The following is a 10,966-nucleotide window of genomic DNA, read 5'->3' as shown; positions in this document are numbered from 1 at the left end:
TGGCAGATTAGTCTCTGTTCGTAGGAGCTCACCCCTATATTTAGGGGCGTGAGCAAAAGAGCTTTAAAAGAATGTCATCTTTATTTGAAAACGTTTCTTGGGAACAGGAAGCAATTCAGCAAACCAATGTGTTTGTTTTTCACATCCACAAGCCAAAATTTAAATCTAGCTTAAGCCTAAAGGGAAACAAGTTGGGCAATTTCAGCATAATCCCTTCAGAAATGTATTCTCTTCACATGAACACTGCTCAGCACAGTAGCAGCTCTGTGCAGGAGAAGCCTCACACTGAAACACAAACTGCTACAGTTCAGCTTAAGGAGCGTCTTTATTGGCAGCCTTTATAAAAATATCCTATATAAATTCATAAATAATCATAGCATACTGACATCCTGTAAAGGAAACGTGGAAAACTTCTCTAGGAGCTGCCTGCATTAATCTTCATTCTATCCTGTACTGGCTTTTTTCCCAGTTTCCTATGCCCAAAGTTCACAACATCTGTTTTTAAATGAACACACTGACCCTTGTAGTGTGGCGCCCAGAAAGCCCGATTTGCTACTAGTTTTAATTTTTACATCCTCTTTTAACAAGTAGGTTCTGAAGTGCAGCTTCTAATGAGCCAATGGAAAATGGTCTTTAAGTGAAAAAACTTGGCAAATTGCAAATCAGATGACTAAAGAATGTGGATTTATTTCACCACCGGGCCTTACAGAGAGAGAATAATATGAAGTAGCGGTATGCAGTGACGCTAAAGCTTATGGTCCAGCCTCCCTAATACGTGTCAACACTGGCCAACAGCATTTTATCATGGGCTTTAAGCAGCTACCCAGGAGCTGGTGTCCTAGTAAAAGTCATAAAACTCTTCTCAGCCACGGCCTGCAAACCCCTTGCCATGACTGACAGTAATTCTGCCTTCGTGAGGCAGATGTGATATGGATGGGAGACTCCTAGCACCTCCACCGACTGAGAAAGGGAGAGGTAAGATCAGAGCCAGGCAGCTGGTAGCTGCTCTGCAGACGTACTCATAAAAAAGTTCCTGGAAGAATAAAATACTGCATGCTGTGAGACAAGGTGGTTCAAAGGCTTTCTGTACCACAGAACCACTTCACTCGGCCAGGAAACTGTCACAGCAAAACACTTCTGGTATACATGCAGATCTACGGGCAGAACAGAGCTCGTGTTATCTCAGAAAACCACCCTCGTTCCCAGTGAAACAAGTGCCTAGATAACAGCTCAATATGCCACTCTACCTTTCACACACGGACCTCTGCCATCACTGTAGGAGCCCATCAGAGTCCATCCCGCTTCGCAACAGAGCGCACCCTGAGCACACCATCAAAGGCCCGACTTGTCTGCGCCTGCGAGCCCTGGCACCGGACTGCTCTGGGGCAGCTGTCCCCTACGCTGACTAGAGAGCCCCCAGCTCTCCCTCCCAAACCCAACCTCCGCGGCGCCGAGGCTTCCACCCGCGCGTGCGCCCCTCACAAAGGTTAGCGCATCACGTTTAAAAAGATGCTAGTGGGACTGGAGTGTGGCTGGCTCCTCCAGTAAATGCTGTGGAAAGCAAACATGCAGACTGCATCTCCTTGAAACCCCTGGCAAAGGGAGCAGGGCTTGCCAAGGTGTCCTGCTCAGAATTTGTCACCGCAACTGATGTCACCACGGCAGAGGCAATGCGGAGTCTGGCTTTGGTGTGTGTATGTACAACTAGAGGGACAAACAATGGTCTGAGTAATCCTGCCTGTGATTACCCCAGAATGTCCTCCAAGATCTTACTTTCTACCCAACGGTAATGGTGGGAATTCATTTTGGGTTATCGGGCACCTTCTGAGATGACCACACAGTTTCCATACTAATCAGCTCCAAGGTTAGCAAAGGATACTGCCTGCTGTTCTCGCTTATCCAAGCCAATTCATTGAAAGTAAGTCAGTCCATCTCCTGGTCTACAAGATGCATTCAGTACATTCTCTAACAGTCCATGATACTCGCCCCGGGAAAGTCTTAGACAGCAGGAGAGAAAAGACTTGTACTTTCTAAAGCTTTCCTAAGCAACATTCCCCCACTGCGGGGCTGTTAACCCTCTAGCTCCTGCCATACGTAGCATTCAGATTACATACTGTGCTAACAAGACACAGCAATAGCAGATATTCTAGGTCAAGTTTCATGTGCTTTCAGCGCAGCTGCTGTGGGGTGAGCCTGGTAAATTTGAAAAAGTTTATCCCTCACTGATACCGTGAGGATGTGAGGACTATGCAAGATGACCACGTAAGTGAAATACAAAAGACCTTTTATGTACCAGAGATCAAGAATATCTCTGTCCCTAAGATTTTGAAGATTTCCCTCTGATGCATGAACATAATTCCCACAGACATCTGCGATGTGATCCATGCCCCAATTCCCATTATCCTGGCACGCTGCTGTCAGTGACAGGGGACACAGAGGACAAAGACAACAGAAAAAGAGACATTATTAAGGCAGGTAGAACTTCCCACAAGGGTCTTACAATATATGTGCTAGATGAATGGAAACAGAAACCATCTGCCTGAGGTTGCTTTTATTACTACACTAAAAAGACATCTAGGAAAAAAAAGATATTTCCATTGCCTTGGCAAGACACAGCCTGTATCTTCCTCCTGAAAACACTCATTCACAGCTTTCCCTCATTTTTATACAAACGCTATGCTTTGATCCAGACTAAAGTTTTGCCCCCTACAGCTGATGCAATTTGCAGTTTGGCTTTATCAGATTGCATAGGAAAGTCACAGCTAGACTGCTTCTTGCTCCTCACATCCTCCTCTCTCCTACTCCTTCTCCCACCCCACCTGGGCTGGCTGCACAGGGTGACCTGCTAAAACGGGTTCAGCGCTCGGCGGTGAAGCACTTTGTGTCAAGGGCATGTGCCAGTGAAGCCCAACACCTGCTTCATGCCCCCACTGTTACCATGCATCCAGCTCTGGAGCCCTCAACATGAGAAGGGTATCGACCAGTTGGAGCGAGTCCAGGGGAGGCCACAAAGATGCTCAGGGGGCTGGAGCACCTCTGCTATGGGGACAGGCTGAGAGAGCTGGGCTTGTTCAGCCTGGAGAAGAGAAGGCTCCGGGGAGACCTTATAGCACCTTCCAGTACCTGAAGGGGCTACAGGAAGCTGGGGGGGACTTTTTACAAGGGCCTGTAGTGACAGGACAAGGGGTAATGGGTTTAAGCGGAAAGTGGGGAGATTTAGATTTGCCATCAGGAAGAAATTCTTCCTGGAGAGGGTGGTGAGGCACTGGCAGAGGAGCTGTGGATGCCCCATCCCTGGAAGTGTTCAAGGCCAGGCGGGATGAGGCTTTGAGCAACCTGGTCTAGTGGAAGGTGTCCCTGCCCATGGCAGGGGGGTTGGAACTGGATGGTCTTTATGGTCCCTTCCAACCCCAACCATTCTCTGATTCTGTGATGAAACAGAGGGGTCACAGCCCACCATGTTTCGGGCATTGATCGAAGATGGGACATACAACACAGTATTACCAACCCTGCATATTCAAACTTGGGTCACAATAACAGTTCAGAAATCTTGTGATTAAAAAAAAAAAAAAAAAAGAACCACACCAACACACTACAAACAAACAAACCCCACAAAGCCGTATCTGGGGTTCTTTATTTTCTGGACTTTCTGTTTCCCAAGCCCTAGGTTTGCACTGGAGACCCTAACCACCCTAGTGAGGACTGGAAGTGTTTCTTTTCAGACACAATCTGGTGGTCTGGCCTAATCCCATGAATCAAGGCTGCTAAGGGGAAAAAAAAAAAGGTGTGTGGGGTATGGAAATGGAGGATGAAGAATATGAAATACATAATAAAGCATGAAAATGAGCAATGTCCAGTACATGTTTATATTCCACAAGGCTAACAGACAAAATCATTCTATTTTTAAGAACCAGTCTAACATAACAGCATGCGAAGTTTAATAAAACTCCTCAGGTTTACATTCCACTTGCAGACAGAAGTGGCGGATTCTGGCAGGGTGAAAGGCCAGGCAGAGAAATCTACTTTATCTGTCACTTGTCACCTTTCAGAACATCTTTGTTTGTTAGTGAAGCACTGAAATTTTACAGCAGTGAAATTTCAATGTATGGGAATGGGGTCTAAGGGCAAAGAGAAACACATACAGAAGGAAACTCATGAAAGGGCTGCCAAACACACCCAAAGTAGCTTCACGGGATTTATTCCACTCTACTCTCATCCTGACCTTGCAGTTAGTACAAAAAAAAAAAACAACACAGAGGAAGGATATCTTATGATTGAACATTGGGGACATCTGAGTTCAGTTCCCAAATATTTCATAACCCTTCAGACTCAGTTGTCGTGTTACAAATATACAAAGGAAAATAATGTTTCCTTCCTTGCACTCTAGTTCTGTCCTTTTTCTTCATATTGTGAATCTGCCTTTTAATTTACATGAACAACTTAGTCAAAGGAAGCTCTGATCTCAGCAGGGGCCCGTAGCTGCTGTAATAGCAAATAACAACCGGCAAGAAATCTGAACCAAAGCCCACCCCAAACTTCTGCAAAAGTTCAGATCTGATCTGCCTTTAGGAGCAGGAACATTTCTACTGTAAACGGATTTCTACCTGTGAGCCAGTTGTGAGCAGACATCCCACCGTCCTTATTCTAGCAACCTCTAACTTCCTGACGAAAATACTTACAGAAATCCAAAAATACAGTAAGGAATAAATCCCGTTGCCTGAAATTCTACCTTCCCTCCCCTCGAATCCTATGCCTTTTATTCTGAAATGGACAAATAGCAAAAGCAATGAAAGGGTGATTATTAATCTTTGATCCTGAGTCACTTTCTCTTACAGAGCCCTATTCTTCATCTCAGGAAGTGCGATACAAGAGCACTCCCACAGCCTGATTAAAGGTCCAGGTATGGGGTCACACAATGCACAAAGAGCTGCAGAGTTTCAGAGCGCGATGTGTGTTTAATGTCTGACTAAACGCAAGTACGATAAAGAATGAAATAAAGAACATTCCTAATGATTGCCGTAACTGCAGCTGCCACAGAACTGCTGGAGGTAATTGTGGTAAGAAAATGAGTTGCTTTTTAAGAAAGAAACAACCAAATCTGTTTTCCAGAGTGTTAGCCTGGGTGATTACAAAACAGAACTCGCTGAGAATGCCAAATTGTTGGAAAATGGCAGCGTGCCCTTCTCAGCAGAAAACAGCAAAATGGACCTCGGTTTTACTGGCTTACCCGAAAGTTAAGGAATTAGAATGGAAAACAACCTGAGTGAGACAGCTCCCAACTGGGATTTCAGGTTTGTCAGCAAAGAGATGCCTAGGAGAAGGGTCAGAGGTTACACCTGGAGATTTAGAAGATAATGACAAAGTTCAGATAGGCATCAAACCCATCTGGTCCCTCAGAAAGCAAATCATCATTAAATCCAGTTTTGATGAAAACAACTTGGCTGAAGATGCAGAATTCATTACTTCATCGGGAAGAAGCTCAGACCAGCTCTCCCTTTATGTCTTCTTATCCTAACAGAAAAATAAGAAGAAATATTGAAAAAATTATATCAAAGTCTGAATTTTAAAAATACTCCACAAACCAACCAGCTGCTGCTGGAGCCCCACACGATCTGGGCTGACTAAAATAGCAACCCGCCTGCGAGCTCTTACCGCCGTTCCTTGCAAAATTGACTTTTATGATGACGACTTTTCTACAAGGGATTTGCAACCCTCTGAAAAGCCCTGAAATTGCAGATGACAACAAAATTGTCTCTCTCCGAGAGCAGGCAGCGTGAGGAGAGCAGCAGTCTCGCAGCCAGCCCGCTTTGGGAATGGCATCCAAGTCCCGCCACCCCGCATTGGGCAGGAGCCTCTCTTTTCACCAGCACAAAGGAGGACGTGAGAGCATGAAATCCACTCTGAGCACTGCTCCTTCCACACAGCCCAATCTAAAGACTGCTTTGGCTTGGCCACCATGAGGAGCTGCATTTTGGAGTTCATACTGCCAGAAAATACCTTTGGGGATTTTTTCCACCTCCCGTACAATTTATAGGATTTTTATGTTGTAAGTCACCTTAGGAATCCTTCTTAGGAACTTGATTCTCACTATCAATAGAGTTTATAGTGTTTCTAAAAGGGAAACAGCTGTAAAGATTACAGGAAATCGGTAGCTTTACTGTCAGTCTCGAAGTCCCTCAAGATTTCTGCATCCTTGGTCACATATGAAAAAAAAAGCCAACTTTCTTTTATAAACTCATACTTTACACTCATACATAACACTACCAAATTTTTACAGTATTAGTCAGGAAAGAACTGGCCAAACATTAGTACAAACTCAACATTTCATATGCATTATACTAGATCTAACAGCAATTCAGGGTGTACCAAGAACTCTGCTGTTTATCAGCCGATGAGCAACCTTCTAACTGATCTGAACAGAAAGGCTTAATCTAAACATAAAGGCTTACTCACCTATTCTGTCAACAGATTTGTTTAATTTCTTAAAGAAATTTTGATTGGACAGAATACAAAGGAGGAGTTTACAACCATTTAATATCAGAAACTGATACAACAGCATATGCCTTTGATTTAAATCTGGACTTAGTCAAAGGTATTCTGGGAAGTCCTTAAGTATGAAAATACTTCTTAGATATTAGAGGGGCTGTTGTGCTGCCAACTTTATATGAGTGGAAGAAAAAAGATTTTGTGACCTTGTTTCTGCCTGTACCTGTGGGAAAAAAACAACATAACCAAATCCCAAACAATTTCTATTTGTGAGGACTCCTGAAAAAGGCACAGATCTACAAAGCTCTGGAAATCCTTGGTGTTATCTTGCTGCATATTAGGGATGTATTTCACATTCGAATTTGACTTGCAGCAATAAACAGCCTGACCTCTTACACTGGGGTACAGTCGGACAGTACAGTTCATGTCCGGTGTGACTCACAGACCACAGTCAAATACACTGTTTTACAGAAGGGGTGTCAAGGACACTTGTCAGTACGCTAGAAAAAAGCAGAACCACCACTGCTAATTCAGACACTGTAAAATCCCTACACATTTTGTATAACCATTATTTAAATTAAGAACGGAACTAAAGACAGTAATAGCTACCAAAGATTAAGCACAGGTATTTCAGTATGGCAGCTCAGCATTACGTTATTCTTAACCTGTTCTATTTTTTAGTTTCTATAAAAGCTTCTGCATCCATCCACTGTACTGGAAAATTCAGTAGGATGAATGGTTCTAAATTTAGGATACAGGACACTGCAGCTGTGATAACATTTCGGAAGTGGAAGGCATAGTAGATACAAGACATATTTAGATAAGACAACTATTTTTAGTCAAGACGAAGCTCAGTTTTGGCTACTTTAGCAAGTGCACTAATTTGGCTAATCAGTTCAGATATGTTTTATTCCAGCTCTCCTCCACCTACAAGATACTGCATACTGTGACCCCTTCTCCCTGTTCCTCTCCTGAAAACTGAGGCAAAGCAGTAGAAAAGTAATCATAAACTTGTCACATCACAACTCTGCTACCCCTTGCTAAGCATCCAGTAGCAGGTATTTGGAGATAGGTCAGTGGCCGGTCTAGTCCACCACACCCTGACGTAGTACAGCCACGCTCTCCCATCCTTTCCTCTTCTCCCACCCAACTGCTTTTGCTGGTCTCCTCCAAACAGATCAAATGGTCTGCTGAACTATTTTAGCTACTTCAGCATTTTATTGTACCAAGAGATAATGCAGTCTACTACATCTCTTCCACTTATTTCAAGCTTAAAAGTTTGCTCCATGACTGGATCATTTTCCATCTTTTTTTTTTTTCCCTAGCAACTTCTCCCCATTTGTATCCTTTCCTCCTTTAAACACACCTTGTCTTCAAAGTAATCCATCCTGCTTTTCTTAGGCCTTAGCCTGGCTTCTGTTGGGTCTCATTTTGACACACACTTGCCTTGTCATTTTTAGATAGCAAGTTTTCTATCACATGGAAACAGATCATTGACAGCACCAAGTGAAGTGGCAGTTTTTAAATCAGACTCCAGGCTTTCAAGTCAGGAGCTATCAGTCACATGCTTGAAAAAATCTAGTGTCAAGTTTTGGTGACAGAAAGAGATTCTTAATACATTTCAGGGAAAATTAGTCCTTTTGATCAATATCTGTATGCAGTTATTTTTTGTAATATTGAGGCAGATTTTCCTTAAGAAACCATACCCAAATTAAGGTTAATTTCTTCCAAACTAATCCATACAAATTTCTTCATGTAAAAGTTTCTTTTGTTTGTTTTTGAGGGGAAACTGGCAGCAACACGTTTCAAGTAACGCTGAAGCTCTGGGCTCCAGCCAGGAAAGAATAGGGAGCTGTGAATCTACTGGCACAGACCTAATTGTTGAGTATAATTGGGATTTGGGCATCTGCAGCGGAGCAGTAGTTTTGAGTTTCTCCAACAGCAGACTGAGTTACGTGTTTAAAAACAAAGCAAACTCTGGGTGTGAGAGCCCGGTCTGGCATACAACTTATCCCCAGAGAACTCCCAGTCTGCGACTCCACGTAGCTTAGACCCAGCTCTGAGAATCTGGAGCAAGCTCGCCTTCCCCAGCACTCGTGGAAGCTGTGCTCCCTGCAGGCGTGAAGAACTGGCTGTGCCACACACAAAGATGCGCTCGTCACCGAATGATACCCTTGGGTGTAACACTGAAACGGCACTGATTTCAGTGGAGTTGCACCAACAAATCTAAAGATGCTTCTTCCCATATTACCAGTAGTGTGATGAAATTGATACAAACTCCTTGAAACTTCACAAAGATCCCACAGTCATATCAATTATGACTCTAAGAAACTTAACACTTAATACCTGAAATTAGGCACCTTTCATTATTTTTGTCCCTTAATTCTGCTTATCTCCCAGGAGATTTGGTGGGCTGTCTTTGAGTTTCTCTTGCAGTACTTCAATGTCCATTTTGATGGAAGAATTAAGCTACCAGAGGCACACTCTCCTAGCTTATTGCACCAACACTGCTCTCTTGTGGCAGACGCTTAAAATAAAATATTGATCTGTGCTCTACATACCGCAGCTTACCTTTAATACAATCCAGTGGCAAAAGGTATACAAAACACCAATAAAACGGATGCTCAGATTTTTGATAGCTAAAAGAGACAAAAAGCAACGACAGAGCATTAGATTTGCCTTCTCAGATGTAAAATATTCAGGTGTTCGTCCTCGTGTCTATACCAAAGCCAAGATTTTGCGCAGAAAACACTGCTATTGCAATTCTCTTTTGCAACCTGTTCTACTGAGATGCATTTATCAGACCAAACCTAACAATCATCCTGTGCGTTTTCAAACGCCTTTCAGAAATTCAAATCTTGCTCCTCCAAATAAAACATTGTTTCTATCTTTTAACCCTCACACTTGTCTGATGATTTCAATTCACCATTTATTTGTAAGTCGGCCATTTCTTCTTTTTTTTTCCTCTCAAAATCAGTAACGATTACTGTTTCCTAGGCATGATTCATATTAGCAAGCTAGTGAAGACAATAAACAGCTTCAAGCATTCATCTTGACTTGAAGAGTACAGCTGAGGACACAGATTCAATGAGCAGGAGGACTCTGCCCGAGCGACTAGTAAGTACATGCCGACAAATGGGAAAGAGATTCCCAGGTTGCAGTTCACAGTTAAATATCTAACGCATCTAAATTGCCCCCAGTTTCTATGGATTTTTATCTTCCTGGGTTCTACGATTACCACTGATGCTGTATTGGAGTGATTCTTCCCTGGATAAACATCAACCAGCAGTTTTGCTACTTTTTTAGCTTATCAAATTAAAAATACACACACGCCCAATGTTGGTTTTCTTCATCACGGCAGGAAAAGAATAACCTGTGCACAGCATGCCTAACAACCGTTAAAAGAACAAATATCCCTTGAAGAGCCATGCACAAGCTCACACAGCATCCAAGTCTGACACATTCACATGGATGTAATCACAAGACGTTCATTTAAAACAGACATATAGTGACACCTCACCACCACAGACTGGTGGCACTAAAAGCAATCGGTAATAAAGGGCCATGCCGATGTCAGCAGAATTAAGACAATCCACAGCTCATGTTGTAAGTCACTGGATCATTACTGAGTTGGGTTTTCTTTGAATGCAATTCAATACATTCACGTACTGATCAGAACAGAGCAGGTGGGATCGCTAGTGAAAGCAGGTCTTGGATTTTTACTGAACACTGGCTTGCCCTTCCCATCCTCTGCCTTTTCCTTCCTCGATGCACAATTTGACTTGCAGAACTCAAAGCTGCTTTACATTTGTCAGTGGAAAACAGCGCCCTCCCCATGCAAATCTCCCACTCTGGCCAACCAGTGTTTATAGCCACTCTGGCCTCAGACACACCGACTGCTCTTCCAACTTTCACAGGTTTTACAATCACACCCCATCCACTGAAGGGATTTACATGTGCTGCGCTTTTCACAACCAAGTGCGTTGAGCAGTTGCCCCTGGGCAGCCCCTAGGAATTGAACCTTTCTGTCCACTCAGCTTTCTCAGAAAGGTGATGGCAGCGATGTCAACGGTTGGTTGTCCTTCCTGTGACTTCTGCCCAGTACATGTGTAACACTGGACAAACAACACCCTCCTCCCGAAGCCTAGAACTGCACCTAAAATACCCACCCAGCCCTCAACAGATACCATGGGGGACTGCAGAGCCAGGGAACCCACTGGCCAAACACACCCTCTGTCCCCCACAAGGAAAGACCAGCAGCACTCTCTTGGCTCTGACGCTCCAGGAGGGTGACCCAGAGTTGAAAGACAACATCTCTTGGGGAAACCCTGCCATGTTCAAGCACACACATCTCTTTAAACTCACCACATAAACATGCACATCCCCAAAAAAGGGTCCCAGGCTGACTGATTTTGCTTTGCAGTGACAACCCGCCACATGACAGAACATGGGAGTCCAACATTTCACTCAGTTGTCATAT

Source organism: Eurypyga helias, unplaced genomic scaffold (genome assembly GCF_000690775.1).
Source record: "Eurypyga helias isolate BGI_N326 unplaced genomic scaffold, ASM69077v1 scaffold21513, whole genome shotgun sequence".
Taxonomy (NCBI): domain Eukaryota; kingdom Metazoa; phylum Chordata; class Aves; order Eurypygiformes; family Eurypygidae; genus Eurypyga; species Eurypyga helias.
The sequence above is the reverse complement of the archived record's forward strand: the minus strand, read 5'-3'. Positions refer to the sequence as shown.